Source organism: Macrotis lagotis, chromosome X, assembly GCF_037893015.1.
Source record: "Macrotis lagotis isolate mMagLag1 chromosome X, bilby.v1.9.chrom.fasta, whole genome shotgun sequence".
Lineage (NCBI taxonomy): Eukaryota > Metazoa > Chordata > Mammalia > Peramelemorphia > Peramelidae > Macrotis > Macrotis lagotis.
Genome location: NC_133666.1, coordinates 61,160,815 through 61,177,085, shown reverse-complemented (window position 1 = coordinate 61,177,085; position 16,271 = coordinate 61,160,815). Strand labels below are relative to the sequence as shown.

General features: G+C 35.2%; 1 protein-coding gene across 1 annotated transcript in view; it reads right to left on the bottom strand.

Moving 5' to 3' along the window:
- Positions 1–16,271, bottom strand: part of LOC141502154 (protocadherin-11 X-linked-like) — a 550,716-nt gene that overhangs the window by 171,674 nt on the left and 362,771 nt on the right. The window lies entirely within an intron of this gene.

Sequence of the window (16,271 nt, the reverse complement as noted above, 5' to 3'; positions counted from 1 at the left end):
CTTTCCATTTGGTTCATCCTGGCTTGATTCATTTTATTTACTTGACAGTAAGACCTTCTGATCTCTAGGTGCAAGTGGGAGGGTGAATTTAATTGACAAAAGAGATCCTTGTCCTCTGATGTGACCATGATTTAGGGGACAAAAAAATGTGAGTTAAAGGAAAGATGGTTCTTCTCTTTTGTTTCCCAGGGAGGTAAAGAAAATTATGCTGGTTATTTTGTTCAGATTCAGACTGCACCAATGAGGAAGAACATATTTGTTATAAATTTATGTCACTTAAGGAGGTGGTAGGGAAAAGGTGGAAAGGTTTATTTTGTTTTAATTTAGAGAAAAGTTAGAACTGGGTTCTAGTTGAAAGTATAATTTCTCTTAATTTTTCCAACACAGAGGGAAAACACAATTTCCAAAATGTGAATTTCACGCTATTTTTTTGTTTATTAAAGCTTATTGCATTGATTTGCTACTAACAGACATTTAGAGCTGTAAATAACAGCAAGAAATGACAAAATCTTGCTTTCCTATTTTCAAAATAAAATAGACATTATAGAGCTTTAATTAAGAGCAAGAATACCTTTTGGAGGCTTTGAATAAACTCTGGGCCTAGATGAATTTCTACTGCTTCTTACTGGTTCTATGTAGACTGTTGAAGCAAGGGGGCTGCAAAATGATCCTTAGAATTACTTGACTTAAGACCCAATATCTTTAAGTATGTAAATTACAGATGGTTCATTAATTCAAACCAATGACAATGGAAATCACTTATTTATTTGTGCCTTCAGTCTGGTAATGGTTGACCACATCAGAAATTTAAAACTGGTTTTCAATTTCCGTCAGAAACTCATTATGCCATAGATGACTTAATGACCTGAACACCGAATACGAGATTTTGTTGCATACTATACATGCTACATTTCTCAGCAATTATATTTTAAATAGAATTTGAGGTATTTTTAAATAATTTAATTTGGGGGATATACTGGATCCACAATATGAACATTTTGTATTTTCATAGGCACTCAGGGGCACACTTTATAGATCATTCGAGGAATATCTCAAGACATACACTATTATTGAAATATGTATTGTGTAAATAATCCATTTAATTGCTCCCAATGAGATTCTCTAAATACTGAAGGGCATTCATTACCTTCTTTTACCTGAACTACGTATTACAACAAAGAGAACAATCATTAAACATCATCACTATGGCAATGCTGAACAAAGCAAGTCTTTTCCAAGTGTATTTTTCTAGTGTGCTCTAAAAGAATGAAGTGTGCAACTAATTAAGCAGTATGTAACTCTCTCATGACTCTTTTCCTCATATCTTCTAACACCAAGGAAGGAATGACCAATATGATTCTCCAACAACCTCTGGCTGGAGTTGGATTTTTCATTTACCTCGGTAGATTTTCAAGGGGTAGAAAGTGAAAGTCCCGAATGATAATTATTTTTTGACTCCGAAGATTGTGGCTTTTTAACTCTAAAGATTATGCTGCTATGACCTGCATTATAGGACATGGAGAATGTAGATGGAAGACTGGCAATAAACAATTCATTAATAATTAGTGACAAAAGTAGTCATATTTCTCTCTATACCATTATAAGTATAGGGCAGAAGTCTTCCTCTGATGCCTCATTCAAGATGTAAAGGTAACTCTGGGAAGTTGAAGGTTATGGCAACAGAGTTCAAATTTCCACAGATGTTTGGAAAAATGGGAAAGACAATGGGAAAACAATCTGAGTGTTTTAGTGTCCTGCAAACTCAGTAAGAATCAACAATGCAATGTGGCAGCCAAGAAAGTGAATGCCATGATGGGCTACATTAAAATAGACAAGGATACCAGGAAGAGGAAGGCAAACATCTCATAGTATTTTGCTGACTCCAGACCTAATTTGGATTATGGCATTCAGTCAATTCAGGGTACTATGCCTTAAAGATTCTGTTAAACTAGAGAGTAGCCAAAGGAGGGCAACCAAGATGGGATAGGGCCTTGAATCCATGATAATATGACAATCATTTGAAGGAAATGGGTATGTTTAGCCTGAAAAAGAGCTAGGGCTCTTTGAAGGGCTGTCATATAGAAGAGGGATTAGACTTGTTATATCCCAGAGATTAGAAAAATGAGTGATGAGTGGAAGATATATACTTCCAAGAGGCAAGTTTAAGTTTAATGTTGGGAAACTAATATTCTTAACAATGAGAACTTTTGAAAAGTCACATGGGTTGCCTCACGTGCTGGTGGCCTCTTCTTTCTTTTAGATATTCAAAAAGATTCAAGAAGCACCCTTGGTGGACATATTATAGTGAAGATGTTTTAGGTGCTTTCTGGACTAAAATGATCTTCATCAAGTCTCAAATTTGGGGGTTTCTATAACACTAGAAAAGTTTTAGGCATTAATCAATTGACAAGCTGCAACTGTTTTCTATGGACAGTCAGCTAAATACAAAGAGGTTCATTGTTCACTTGTAGTCTACCAATCAGACAGTGAGCTATTTGGTCATAGCAATGAATCAAAGAAAAGAAAAGAAGAAAAGAAAAGAAAAAATTCTAAACAGTCCTTAGTTTTGTATAAGGCCTTTCCATTTCTACAATGACTATGACAGATTAGTGGAAAGGGGGGGTGTAGCTTTAAGACTATTTATAAATATTAACCCCTATTACTCTAAAGGCAAACCTTGTCCAAAGAGCAGTCGACATTCCAGGAAGAACTGAATCTTATCCATCTTAGTATTTTTTACAAACAAAATCTGAAAACAAAAGCAAATTGTAGCTTGATGGGAAGTTGGCTCCCAGATTCTCCCAGGTTCTCCCAGGTTCTCTGGAGAGAGGGAGATGAAATCACTTAATCAAATTCCCTCATTTTATGGAAGATAGAGCCATGACACACAAAGGTAAAATACTTGCTCAGGATGACCTAGGTACTAAGTTGAAGAACTAGTTCAAATCCGGATCTGACTCCAAATCCATTCATCAAAATGAACAATTCATAAATAGACCTAACGATAATAAAACTGATATATTTATATCTATATGATAAAAATGATTTAATACGAATTAATTGAACTGAAAATAAAAAACCCATTATATCTGTCTTTGAAATTATTTAAATTCACATAATTGTGTGAAATATATTTCAAACTATACAAGCACAAGTAGAATTATAGAATGGTCCACCTGGTATGGAATTAGATCATATAATTTAACACCTTTATTTTATAATTGCACAGATATGAGATATAGAGAAGATTATGTCTCATAACTTCTTAGGGGCCAAGCTAAGACCAGAAACTATGTAAAGTGAGTCCAAGTTCAGTGATTTTTTTTTCACTATGGCACACTGCCAAATATATTCATTAGATTTTAATATTTATTATAAAAAACGCAAGAGAGGAAAACTTCCATTGGAAGGCTCTGTCCATCAAAGGAAATGCTATTGTAGGTATTTAAAGGGCTATTTACTAGTTCATGCAATAATGCCTTCTCTTTGTAATCTATTCACCATTATAGACTGAGTAAAGTTGTAGATGCTAGAGCAAAGAAAATATGAAAAAATATATTATTGTTTTATTTACAGCACTTTTCTCAAAATTGCAAATCACTGCTCTGAACACTCTCTTATATACCATAATATCATCTTCATTCAACAATAAATAACACTCTCTGAATCAGACCAAAGCCTGATTAGATAATTTACCATCTCACATGGATAACAACTTCTTTGACAACCTTACAATAAAATAGAACAAAAATCATCAGTTAAAACCAATTTTTATTATCTGCTGTGAACTTTGTGGATAACATTCCTTTTTGCCTTGGAATGCCTTGCAATGAGACATAATAAGTATTGAAATAACTCATCTTGCCACGGAATTCAAATATTTTAAAGACACTGTAAAGTACATGATATAAATATGGCAGACATATGCACGTGTATTCAAGAATGAAAGTGGGAAGTAAGAGTGAGATATTAGAAAAGGAAGACAGCCCCATAAGCTCAAATAAAAGACTATTTTCCTATAATGTTATATTCTGGACTCCATATGTATAACAAAGAGAAGGGGCAGGGTGAGTGGAATAAGACCATAAGAATGATAGAGGACCTTTTTGGAGATGATAGGGGTGAGGATGGTGGATAATTATCAATGGACAGAGGCTGTGGCTGAGAGATGAATGACCTGGTGTGACCTAGGCAAGCCAAGAGCCATAAATCAGGCCCAGGGATAAAGGCTTCCAATTCCAATTGCTTGAACTGCATTAGAATAAATAAATCAAAAAATTCATTTAAAAATAAAATCATATCTATGTTCCTGTCTGTTCTATAGAAAATATCCTTTTCCTTTTAGTCCCCTCTAGATCCACCTAAATCTGGGGTCACCAATTGTCTAGAGGAGTCACAACTTCGTATGCAAACTGCCTTTGGGATCATAGTTTAGTTTCAACAAAACATGCAGTGTGATAACAAATAAGATAATACTTTCTATAGAAACAATAAATAGTATGTAGGGAAGGAGTCCAATACAAGGAAAGACTTAGGAGACAGAAGACCTGAGATCCAGAAATGGTGGGAATGGTGATGAGAGAGATAGTATAAATACTTCTAATTTTGCCAGGTTCAGGAGAAATGGATTGTTGTGCAGGTATAGTAAAGAGAAAAGATTATCTTTTCAAGTTAAATTACCTATGACCAAATATAAGAATCATCTCAAATATTAATAATAATATCTAGCATTTATATAATACTTTAACAGTTGTAGAATATTCCTACAAACACTAATTTTTCTGTAAACTAAAAAAGATTTGACAATATAATATATGATGGTTCATTTTCTAATGAGAGTAATAATGATAAGTTACTTACTAAACCTTATCTCATTTACTTCTTACAGAAACCTCAAAAGACCTAACCAGAAAATAAACTACAACATGATTTTTCAGGATGCTTGTAATGTAAGCCCCACTTCAAAAATAAGCCCCAGTTAAGATCATCAGCCAGACTGATGCATTTATTGTGTCCATTGCAATACAAATAAATAATATTCTATAATATAAATAATACTTAAAATAAATGATAATATAAATTATAATTAAACATTTGTTAATACTCAAGTGGGTGCCTTTGACCAAGAGGTAAACATCCATGTAAACAGAAGAACTTGAAACTTATTGTCAAATGACAAGTCAGAATACAGATAAAACACATGAAAACATCTTAATGAAAAGAAAGCCCTATCTCTAATCACAGTTAAGGGCATGAAAGATGAAACTAAAAAGCCTGGTGCACACAAACAGTTACAAAAAAGTAGGTCAATTTAATGTAGCCAATTGTTTTGTGAGGTCACCAAGGAGGTCTGCTAGTCTGGGATTCAGCTGGCACTCACCGTGCTAAAGATATGAAGAACTGCTTTGCAGAGAGAAAAATAGATCAAATAATGATTCCCACGGGAATGAATGCTCATTTCTCCAGATATCCCATGAAGATAAGCCCTAATGCATCTTTTGGAGCAAAAATTAATATGAGCCCAGTTTTAATAATAATAATAATAATGCTTGTCCTTCATTCTTGAAGAAGATCATGGCATCAGAGAGGTGAGGACATGACAAACACATGAACTGGATTTGAGTGAGGGGGCTATGCAAAGTCCCTAGCCTCCCTTTCTCCTCCAGAGCCATTTGGGTTCAGTGGCCAGATGTGAATCAGGATGCCTGGAGATAGCTCTGAATGCGAGGCAATCAGGGTGAAGTGACTTGCCCAAGGTCACACAGCTAGTAAGTATCAGAGGCTGAATTTGAACTCCCATTCTCCTGATTCTTCCAAGGCCAGTGCTCTATCCACTGTGCCATCTAGCTGCCTTCATTTTCAGGGGAAATAGGGCATTATTACAATGAGGAAACTGAGCCTGAGAGATGTTAAGTAACTTTTTCAGAGGCATACAGCTATTAATTTTCAACAACCCAATATGAATACAAGTCTTTATGACTCTAAGCCCAGAGCTCCTTCTCCTACAGTTTGTTTTTTCCAGTGAATTTCAATAATCACCCCCCCCCTTTTTTCACTTCCCATGCATCAAGTGAGGCTGTTGCACATCTTTGGCTACTGGTGAGGGCAAGTGGTTGAGAATGATGGTCCTATTTATTTATTTATTCATTCATTTATCTATTTATTTTATTTGTTGGTTTGTTTGTTTATTTAGGTTTTGCAAGGCAATGTGGTTAAGTGGCTTGCCCAAGGCCACACAGCTAGGTAATTATTAAGTGTCTGAAGTCACATTGGAACTCAGGTACTCCTGACTCCAGGGCCGGTTCTCTATCCACTGCACCACCTAGCCACCCCAGGTCCTATTCACTTATGCAAAATTAACAATACTGTTAGCATAAGTATAGCCAGATTTCTGTTTCTATACTAAGGAGAAGACTGAATAATCCCTGTCTGCCAGGATCTCAATATAAAAGTCCCTTTCCCATTTGGAGACTTAGTTTATTCTACTATAGAAGGAATAGGCTGGGATTAGATGATATTTAAGGTCCCTCAAAGTTCTGACAATCTATGTCCTATCTTCCTATAAATACCTTATCAATCGAAACATGAAAACGTGATTTTCAGGCTCATATTTTGACTCCTGTGACTATATCTTCTCATTCCTTAGTAAGGTGCTGAAAGTATTTTTGAGAATTCCACAGTAATCTTTAAATTTTACAAGTCCAATAATCTGTGGCTACACATTACAAAGACTTAGCCATCCCTGATTCTTTTATGAAAGCTGGCAAGCAAAAACCATAAGAGATGAAGTCACATCTGCCAACAATTTATTGAGCATTTATATTCAGGAAGCATCACACTGAAGTGACAGGTTTTCCTTCATTTTATGTCTCTAAGACATCAGGTGCATATAGCCTTCTTAAAATATATTGGGTTAAGGCAGAGAGGGGGGTAGAGTATGATAATAAAATGAGATCGAAGAACAAAAAATAAGTCAATAACTCTTTGCTAGTTTCAAACTAAAAAGATAAATGAGTAAGCAGTCAGATAGAGAAAGAAATAAAACTCATGTGTAATCAGCAGTTACCCAATTAGAGCTCTCATAATAGACCATAGAGACACTGAATTGCTAAACAAAACCAGTGCTTCAAAACTCTTAGAACTTTAACCTCAAGACATTTCTGTTTATAACTCCAAGACAACATGGATTCATGCAAAGCTAGTAACAGTACTCATTTCAACATTGTCCTTTCATAAAATCTAGATTCAATCTGAGGCATATTTTTTAAAAAATGTATTTATTTATTTAAGGCAATGGGATGAAATGACTTGCCCAAGGTCACATCGGCAATTTGGATTTGAACCCAGGTCCTCCTGACTCCAGGTCTGGTTCTCTATTCATTGTGCCAATCAGCTGTTCCTCAGGCACATTTTTCTATTTTCTTACTTTCTTCTGATATTCTTGGCTGCATTTAATTGCCTTGCCTAGTCCAAGGGTATGTCAGAGTCACCCAGTAGAGGAATACTTGCTTTACTCCATAAGGGTTCCTTCCCCATCAAGGGCAAAGATCAGCACACCATATACCACATAGAGTCAAAATGGGCATGAAATTTAGATATATAGAGTAATATCATAAGCAAATTAGGGAAGCAAGGAAAGACATTTCTGTCTATCTATGGATAAGGGAAGAGTTTATGACCAAATGAGACAAAGAGGATCACAGGAAGTAAAATGGACAATTTTGATTTATATTGGTTTTTTTTTTTTAGGTTTTGCAAAGCAATGGGTTTAAGTGGCTTGCCCAGGGCCAAACAGGTAATTATTAAGTGTCTGATTCCGGATTTGAACTCAGGTCCTCCTGACTCCAGGGCAGGTGATCTATCCACTGTGCCACCTAGCTGCCCCTGATTATATCGTTTTTTAAAAGAAGTTTTGTCCAAAATCATTGCACTCAAAAGTAGAAGGAAAGCATGAAACAGAAAAAAAAGTTAACAGTAAACTTCTCTGATAAAAGCCTCATTTTTCAAATATATAGGAAACAGAGCCAAATTTATAAAAATCGGAGACATTAGCCAATTGATAAATGATCAAAGGTTATGAAGGACTTTTCAGAAAAAGAAATCAAAACTCCCAAAAGTCACGTGCAAAAAAGGCTCTAAATTACTACTTATTAGAGAAATGCAAACTAAAACAACTTTGAAGTACCATGTCATACTTATTAGAATAGGTAACATGACAGAAAAGGAAAATGATAAATGCTTAAAGGGATGAAGAAAAATATAAGGACATTAACATAATTAATATAATATGATATAATATAATAATATAATAGAGACAAATTTACTTTTTACTTAGCTGAAATTGATACAATATAAATGTGAAGTTTCTTCCCAAGTAAGACCTATGGCAACCAAATTAGATCATTAAACTGAAAAGCTGTCAATATATAAACTAACTGTTCAACATTTATATCAACATAAAATTTTATCTGGAGTTCAGAAGTAACAAGACAATGTTTCAGTGACAGTGCTTTAAGACATAAGTTAAAATCCATTTCTTCCTCCTCATCTCCATCTTTAACAAAATCCTAAGCACTGCCAAGGTTCCCACAGGCTTTGTTGCTATTTTTTAAAGTCAAATTTTAAAAATTACATGTTTTTCTTTCATATGATCAAATTCTCATGACTATTAGGTTTCCATGAGTAGAACAGAAGTTCCCAGAAGAGAGATTGCCTCATTTCTGTCTTGGTATCCCTAGCTCCCTGCACAGTGTCTTATACATAGGAAGCGAATGCTAAACATTTGTTGCATTTGGAACTTCCTTTTAAGAAATAGCCCATTGCATAACATTGGGCTTTCAATCTCAACCCATTTTCTTCTTCTTCTTCTTCTTCTTCTTCTTCTTCTTCTTCTTCTTCTTCTTCTTCTTCTTCTTCTTCTTCTTCTTCTTCTTCCTTTTTTCTTTTTGTGAAGCAGTGGGGTTAAGTGACTTGCCCATGGTCACACATTATTAAGTGTCTGAGGTCGAATTTGAACTCAGGTCCCTCTGACTGCAAGTCTGGTGCTCTGTCCACTGTGCCACCTAGCTGCCCCTTGACCATTTTATTTTAGATGATCCTTGTGGCACTGTGTCCCTAAATAAGGAAAACATCCTTTTCTTTTCCATTTCCAAAGTCTTTAAATGGGATCTACTTTTCAGAATGTGAAAAAGAAAGCAAAGAACAGCAGCTTCGTAAGGTTATAAAAAGCAACAGTAGCTAAGAGGAAAGACAAATGGGCAGATGACTTAGGTGCATCATTTTAGTATTCTTTTGTAAAGAAAATGTCTTCTAAATATATGTACAGAATTTGGTGACTAATGCTCCAGAAAATGATAAGTATAAGAGCAACATTCCTCAAACACTTTGAAATTTGCAAAGAGCTATACCTATAGTTATAATCATCCTGTGACCAAGGTACACATATCATGCCCATTTTTACGGATGAAGAAAGGGAGGCTGAGAGAGATTAAATTATTTTCTAGAAACACAAACTAGTAACTATGTGAAGTAATATTGGAACTGATTCCAATGCTGGTACTCCAGTCATTAAGTAGAACACTTCTTTGTTTCTAAGAGGTTCAATTTCATGATTTCATGAGACCTCACCTGCAAATGACAGCTTCATCTCAATTTCTGAAATGGGACCCACAATGTTCTAAATTCAAAGTGGACAAATGAAACCATGTTCTTCACCTCCGTTAGAACTCACTTTCCAAGCATTTAAAACGAATCCCAACATTCTGGTCTTAAAGGGATTAAAGGGACCAGGTCTTGTCAAGTATAGTCTCTTGACTGAGACATGAGGATATTTTTACTTAAGACTTCTCTATGTAGAAGGAGGAACTGAGAGGCTAGGAGAAGGAGACAGGAGAAATAGGTTTTGTCTCACTCTTCCTTCTAACAACTCTTCCTTTTGAACCTTGCTATAACTCTCATTGAACTCCATTTTCTCAGGATGCCTAGACAGGTAGAGTGATAGACTTGGAGTCATGAACATCCAACTTGAAATCCTATCTCAGACAGTTACTATATATGTTACCTTGAGCAAGGTTTTAGTTTCCTCAACTGTAAAATGGGGATAAAAATGGCATACAGCAACCAGGATTGTTGTTTGAGTCAAATGAAATAATGCATATGAGGTTCTTGGCAAAATCATTGTGTTATATGAAAGCCAGATATGAGTTTTATATCTGTAAAATGAGGTTTGAGTAAATGATCTCTTCCAGATTAAAAAAATACTAGACGTCACTTTTGTAACCATTGATTTAGAGAGCAGAATCAGCCCCCTTGCAATCCACATTCAATGACTAGTCCCTTCATAGAATATTTATTTTCTGATGAATAATCACACTGCTAGCAAAGTTACTGGTTTTCCCATGGGTTGTCATTCCTAATAGTGTCTCAAGCCTTGGGCTTTTCTCACCCCTATCAAAAGCTAATTGCTCTGTACTCCATTCCCTAATGATCATATTTTCTTGAAAGATACAGCTAGCTAATTTGATAAATTAATCTATTCTCATGAGTTACTTCTCCCCCTGGTTAACAAGCACATTTTAACAGGGGCCTCCTGAAGATAATGCATTGACACAAAAGAGTGACTCTAATTATTGGGACTTCCATCTAGTGGAGAAGATATTTGGACGCTAAATCTCATTGCTCACATGTTGAACTGATCTTGGCTACAGTTCATCACAATTAGCTATTAGTAACTCATCATATTATTCTCTTTACATTTTCTCCATTTGCTATTTTGCTGTTTGAACAAACCATAAATAATATGCTTGATACTAGATTTTTAAACCATTTTCTCTTTTGATTTTCCCTATAAATATTCTGTTAATGATGATGTTTCATATTTTACAATGTACCTCAATAAAGAGCTTAACCATGGTGTGGATTAGAAATTTATTAGAGGAAAGAAGATAACAAAATAATAGTATCACTGATACTTGTTGACGGAATCACTGTAAAAAATTAAAAAAAATAAATTTATATACACTGGTAAATTTCCATTCTTTGGACAAGAAGATTCACAATATAAAACCCAGGGTATTTTCTTGTTTTGTGATTATTTCTAAAGTTATATTTGTGTTAAGCCTCCACAATGCCACATGAAAAGTGAGTTTTTTATTATTTGTATTCCAGTTTTCAGTGAGGAATAAAATGTGAAGTCATTAAAACCTCAAATCCAAGCACTATACGGTAAGGTTTTGAGATCAAAGCTTTCATTAAAAAAACTGCAAAACTGATAGATCTTCTGGAGATCAGCATGGACCAACTCTTTTGCTCTGTTACATCATTCCTGGTTGTTATGTTATTCCTTATTTCAAGCCTATTTTGCTCTGTAACTAGACTAATGTACATTATCCCAGGGCTAAATGATTATGGAACTTCTCAAGGTACCTTATTATAAAGAAGTCATAAAATATTGATCATTATATTCATTTCTAATGCCCTTAATATAAAAGCAAGTTGGCAGACTGATGTTTTTCCCAGATAAAATGTCCATAATTTCTTTCCAGTGGAGCTCTTAATTATGCATAGCATCATACAAAAGTTGGCTTCCTTTTTAAGCTAGAATAAAAATGAGGATTTTCATAAACAGAACCTTTTACTTTTGTAGATTAGTGTGTGAATGTTTTTTAAAGGTAAAAAACTTAAAAAAAAGTTTTGACAGACAGACAGTGTTTAAATGATTTGCCTAAGGTAAGTAGTGCCTGAAGCTGAATTTGAACCTAGATTTCCTTGACTCTAGGTAAAGCAGACTATCCACTGTATCACCTAGCTGCCATAGGTAGTAATGTCAGACACTGTTGCAATGATACAAAACTAAAAATGAACCAGTATCTGCCTCCAAGGGGCTTATATTCGACTTTAATATTTTTTCTGTTTTTCCTCCAGTACAGAATACTTCCCTCTCATATTTTCAGGTATGTTCCTAATGGTATTTAGGTGCCAAGAAAAAAGCGATTTCCCATGGAGGAGCTTGGAGGAAAGGATGCTTAGAGGGGAATTCTCAAAGTAAGTTCTTGTCCTTTCACTCCTCTCCCTTTATTCCACAGGGCAAGGTCTTTGTGGAGAGTGCTAAAGAATAACCCAGAGGAGACAGAATGCTTCCCATCCTCAAGATCTATGCCCAAGAGCCTTGGTTTATTAGGCTAACCATTATACAAGAGCAAAACGTTCCCATTTTCAGCAACTAGAAAGAGGTAGACCAACATAAAAATAATTATTCATCATCCACATCACTGATATTCTGGTAAGAGATATGGATAGAGGACCTTCAGGTTACAAAATCATTTTGCACAGATTATCTGATTTGAGTCTCTTACCACGGCAGTATGCCATTAGATACTGTAGGCATTGTCATCATTGACATTTTACAGATGAGTAAAAGGACATTCAGGTGATGTGCCTGTGGTCCTACAGCTGTAAAAAGTCACAGGGAGACTTGTTACAAGTTCACTATTTTAGCCCCTCTCCCTTCATGTTTATTTATATATTTTTGGAAAGCTACATTCTTGTTACTCCAATTTCTGATCTTTGATGGCAGCAGGGTGATGTGGTAAGAATGCTAGTTTTCCAGAAAGAAGAAAATAAAATTTGAATTTCAGCTCTGACACTTCTCTAAGCTTCAGTTTCCTCATCTATAAAATGAGTTTTGTCTAAATTATCTCAAAGGTCTCTTCCAGCTCAAAACTGATGATTCCATGAGTTTGTATAATTAAGGAATGTTTCTATTTTTGGGAAGGAGGAAGTATTGAATGGGCCAGGTCAAAGACTCAAAGATTCCAAAGAAAGCTCATTAGTTTGCATCAGCTAAAATCTATTTTAATATGGGAATCACCCTACATTCTTTAGAAAACGAAGCTGTTGCTTTGGTCCTAGATGACTGTCTTAAAGAACCTTCCTTTTAACCATGGAATGGATACTGTTAAACTATTTGTTTTTATCTTAAGCGATTATTACTTTGTGATTTATTGTGGGTTTATTTTAAAGTAACAGTTACCTTAGGTGAAATGATTCTAGGCTTTCTGTTTATTTATTTTAAAGTAACCTTCTTATGGGTCATTCCTTTGAAATTCACTTTAGCTATACCCTTTTGATCCAGCAATACAGCTACCAGGGCTATACCCTGAAGAGATAATGAAAAAAGGTACAAACATCACTTGTACAAAGATATTCATAGCAGCCCTGTTTGTAGTGGCAAAGAATTAGAAAATGAATGAATGTCCAAATTAGGGAATGGCTTAATCAACTATGGTATATGTATGTGATGGAATACTACTGTTCTATTAGAAATCAGGAGGGATGGGAATTCAGGGAATCCTGAAAGGAGTTGTATGAACTGATGCTGAGTGAGATGAGCAGAACCAGAAGAACATTTTTAAACCCTAACAGCAACATGGGGGTGATGATGATCAAACTTGATGGACTTGCTCATTCCATCAGTGCAACAATCAGGGACAATTTTGGGCTATCTGTGATTGAGAATACCATCTGTAATCAGAGAAAGAATTGTGGACTTTGAACAAAGACCAAAGACTATTATCTTTAATTAAAAAAAAACACCCATTATCTTATTATGTAATTTTGCTATCTCTTATACTTTACTTTTTCCTTAAGGATGTGATTACTCTCTCATCACATTCAACTTAGATCAATGTACATAAAAACAACGTAAAGACTAGCAGACTGCTTTCTGTTGGGGGGGTAGGGAGAGGGAAGCAAGATTAGGAGAAAATTGCAAAATTCAAAATAAATTTTTAAAAACTTCACTTTAGCTAGTGAAAGTACACAGGGGAGGAAGAAGAACACATACTTCCATTAGAAAATATTTCATTGTTAGGAATTACAAACAGAAATGTGCCATTTAAAACCATTTACAATCTGGTTTCAACTTCTCTTTGAAGGGTGAAACCAATACTAAGGTTCTCACTCTGCTCTGGACAGGTGCTGGTAGACACCTGGATATTTCAAGCCCGGCTTCACTCTACCAGGCTGCTGATCTATTTCCGAAACTTGTTATCTTCTTTCTATCCAAGTGGTCTGCAGTATAATGCCAATGATAAAAGAACTTCTGTTTCTCCCTCCTTTGACATTCCCTCAAATATTATAGATCTTGAACAAGTTCTGCTTCAGGCATTTCCTTATTAATATATGATGTGACCCCACCTCCCTACCACTTTTCCCTTTCCTGTTTCTTGTAAATTACGGTATGACATACAGGCCAGTTATAGATTTGATCCTACCAAAAAATTCAGATAAATGAGTTTTTGCTAGAAATCCAGTTCTTGTTTGGTGTGAAGTTTTGGTACTTGCTGACAGACTCTTAAAGCCAGAGGTCTTGGATTTTTGTTTTCTGTAAATTTCTTTGTGCTTGAACCACATATCTTTCTTTAAATAGATCTAATTTTTTGGAGATATACTCTGATTGTTTTCTCCCTCCCTTTAAGTTTCAAGCCCTTTTGATCAGATATGCATGACTCCAGTGAATATACTCTTATCAGCCTCATAGATGAGGCTACTTCACCTCTGACCAGGAATTGATCAACTCTCCATAATAAACCCTTATTTCTAAATCCTTATCCCATTCTCAAATATCATCTTCTTATCAAACTCTATCTCTCACTTTACAGTTACTCCTACATATCCTTTGTCTTTAATGGTTAAGAGTGAGGAAAACTCCAACAAAACCAAGCCATAATCTGTGTTATTATGGTGTTCAGTTTCTTGGCCCAACTTCATAATTATTTGTATTTTAGAACTTTTTGTATAGTCTCTTGTATAAGTTCTTTGTATATTCTCTCATTTGATCCTCACAGCAATCAAGTGTAGTAAGTGACTTTATTATCATCATTTTAAAAATGAAAAAAAAACAATTGAGACTCAGAGATTACCTTACTCATCCATGGTCACATAGCAAATAGATTTCAGAGGTGGGATTCACCTCTTCCTGGGTCTAATACTACAAGCTCAACACTCTTTTCACTGTGACATACTGCTACATATCTCACTACAGATGAATGAATTGAAAAGAATTGCAAAAAAAAAAAAAACAATCGAACTACCCCTCCCTTGGAGCAAGCAGAGAAAACCTAATTCCTCTTCTTCCCAGCATCCCTTCAAATACTTTAAAACAATTACCATTTCACCACAAACACATTTATTGGTGACAAAAACAAGAAGATAAAAATGTCAGTGCAAGATCATCCACTTAGGTGGAATAGGACACAATTTACTTATTAATAAAATATTGAATATGATTAAAATATTGATCCAATGAGTCAGCAGATGCTGTCACTGGCATTGCCTATTGGGGAGCTTTAATATTTCAGCACATAAAAATTAAACCCCAGAATTCTTATGAAAGCACATTGTTTGTCATCAATCATTATATACTGAATGCCTTCAAATATTTCATGTGTGGTATGTTCCACTGATTCAAGATATGCAGGTTTAAAAAAGTACTCTTGAACTACATGTCTTACCTAATAAATGAAATTATTTTGTATTTTAAGAAGAAAACAAGAAAGTGGCTAGTTGATATTTCAACTGACATAAAAAGGAGCTACACCTGATTATTAGAGATGTGTAAGAGACTATAAAAAAGAACAAGGAGGGGAAACAGTGTTTTCTTATGCTCAAAGCTTAGTGAGAAGTAAGAGTGTAAGAGAAAGTAAGTAGAAGACAGAAGAAAGGCATTAAAATGAGTCGCCTAAGGCTCATAAATATTAGAAACATAAATGTCATAGGAACTTTATTTTATGATGTAGGTGGTCTAATAAAAATTGGGGAGCAAAGAAAGGCTGATTGTAAAGAGAAAGCCACCTGCTTTTTGTTGTTGAGGGGAGTTATTCAAGCTCAGGGACATTCCAGACCTCATGACATTGTTTTTCAATTGGCAGCATGTGCTAAACTATCAGTACTTGTCACTTTCAAGCAGAATGGACAGGATAAAGGATGGCTTTCCCTTGAGTGGCCTGCTTCAGAGTGATAAACCTGTATCTAATCCATATTCGATTTAAGATACTGAAGATACACTCATCTTCAAGGTTGTCACCAGAATGGAACTGTGCAACATCAGAGTAATACTTGCCGTTTGGATCTGGGCCCTTGGTGGCTTGTTTTTAAGGCTATTACTTGTGATTTCTTGTGGCCCTCCTCTAGACCAGAGCCTCCCAGTGAGATGGTATAGTCTAACTATTCTCCAAGGTTATTATGTTTCTTACATAGAGCATCCATGGCCA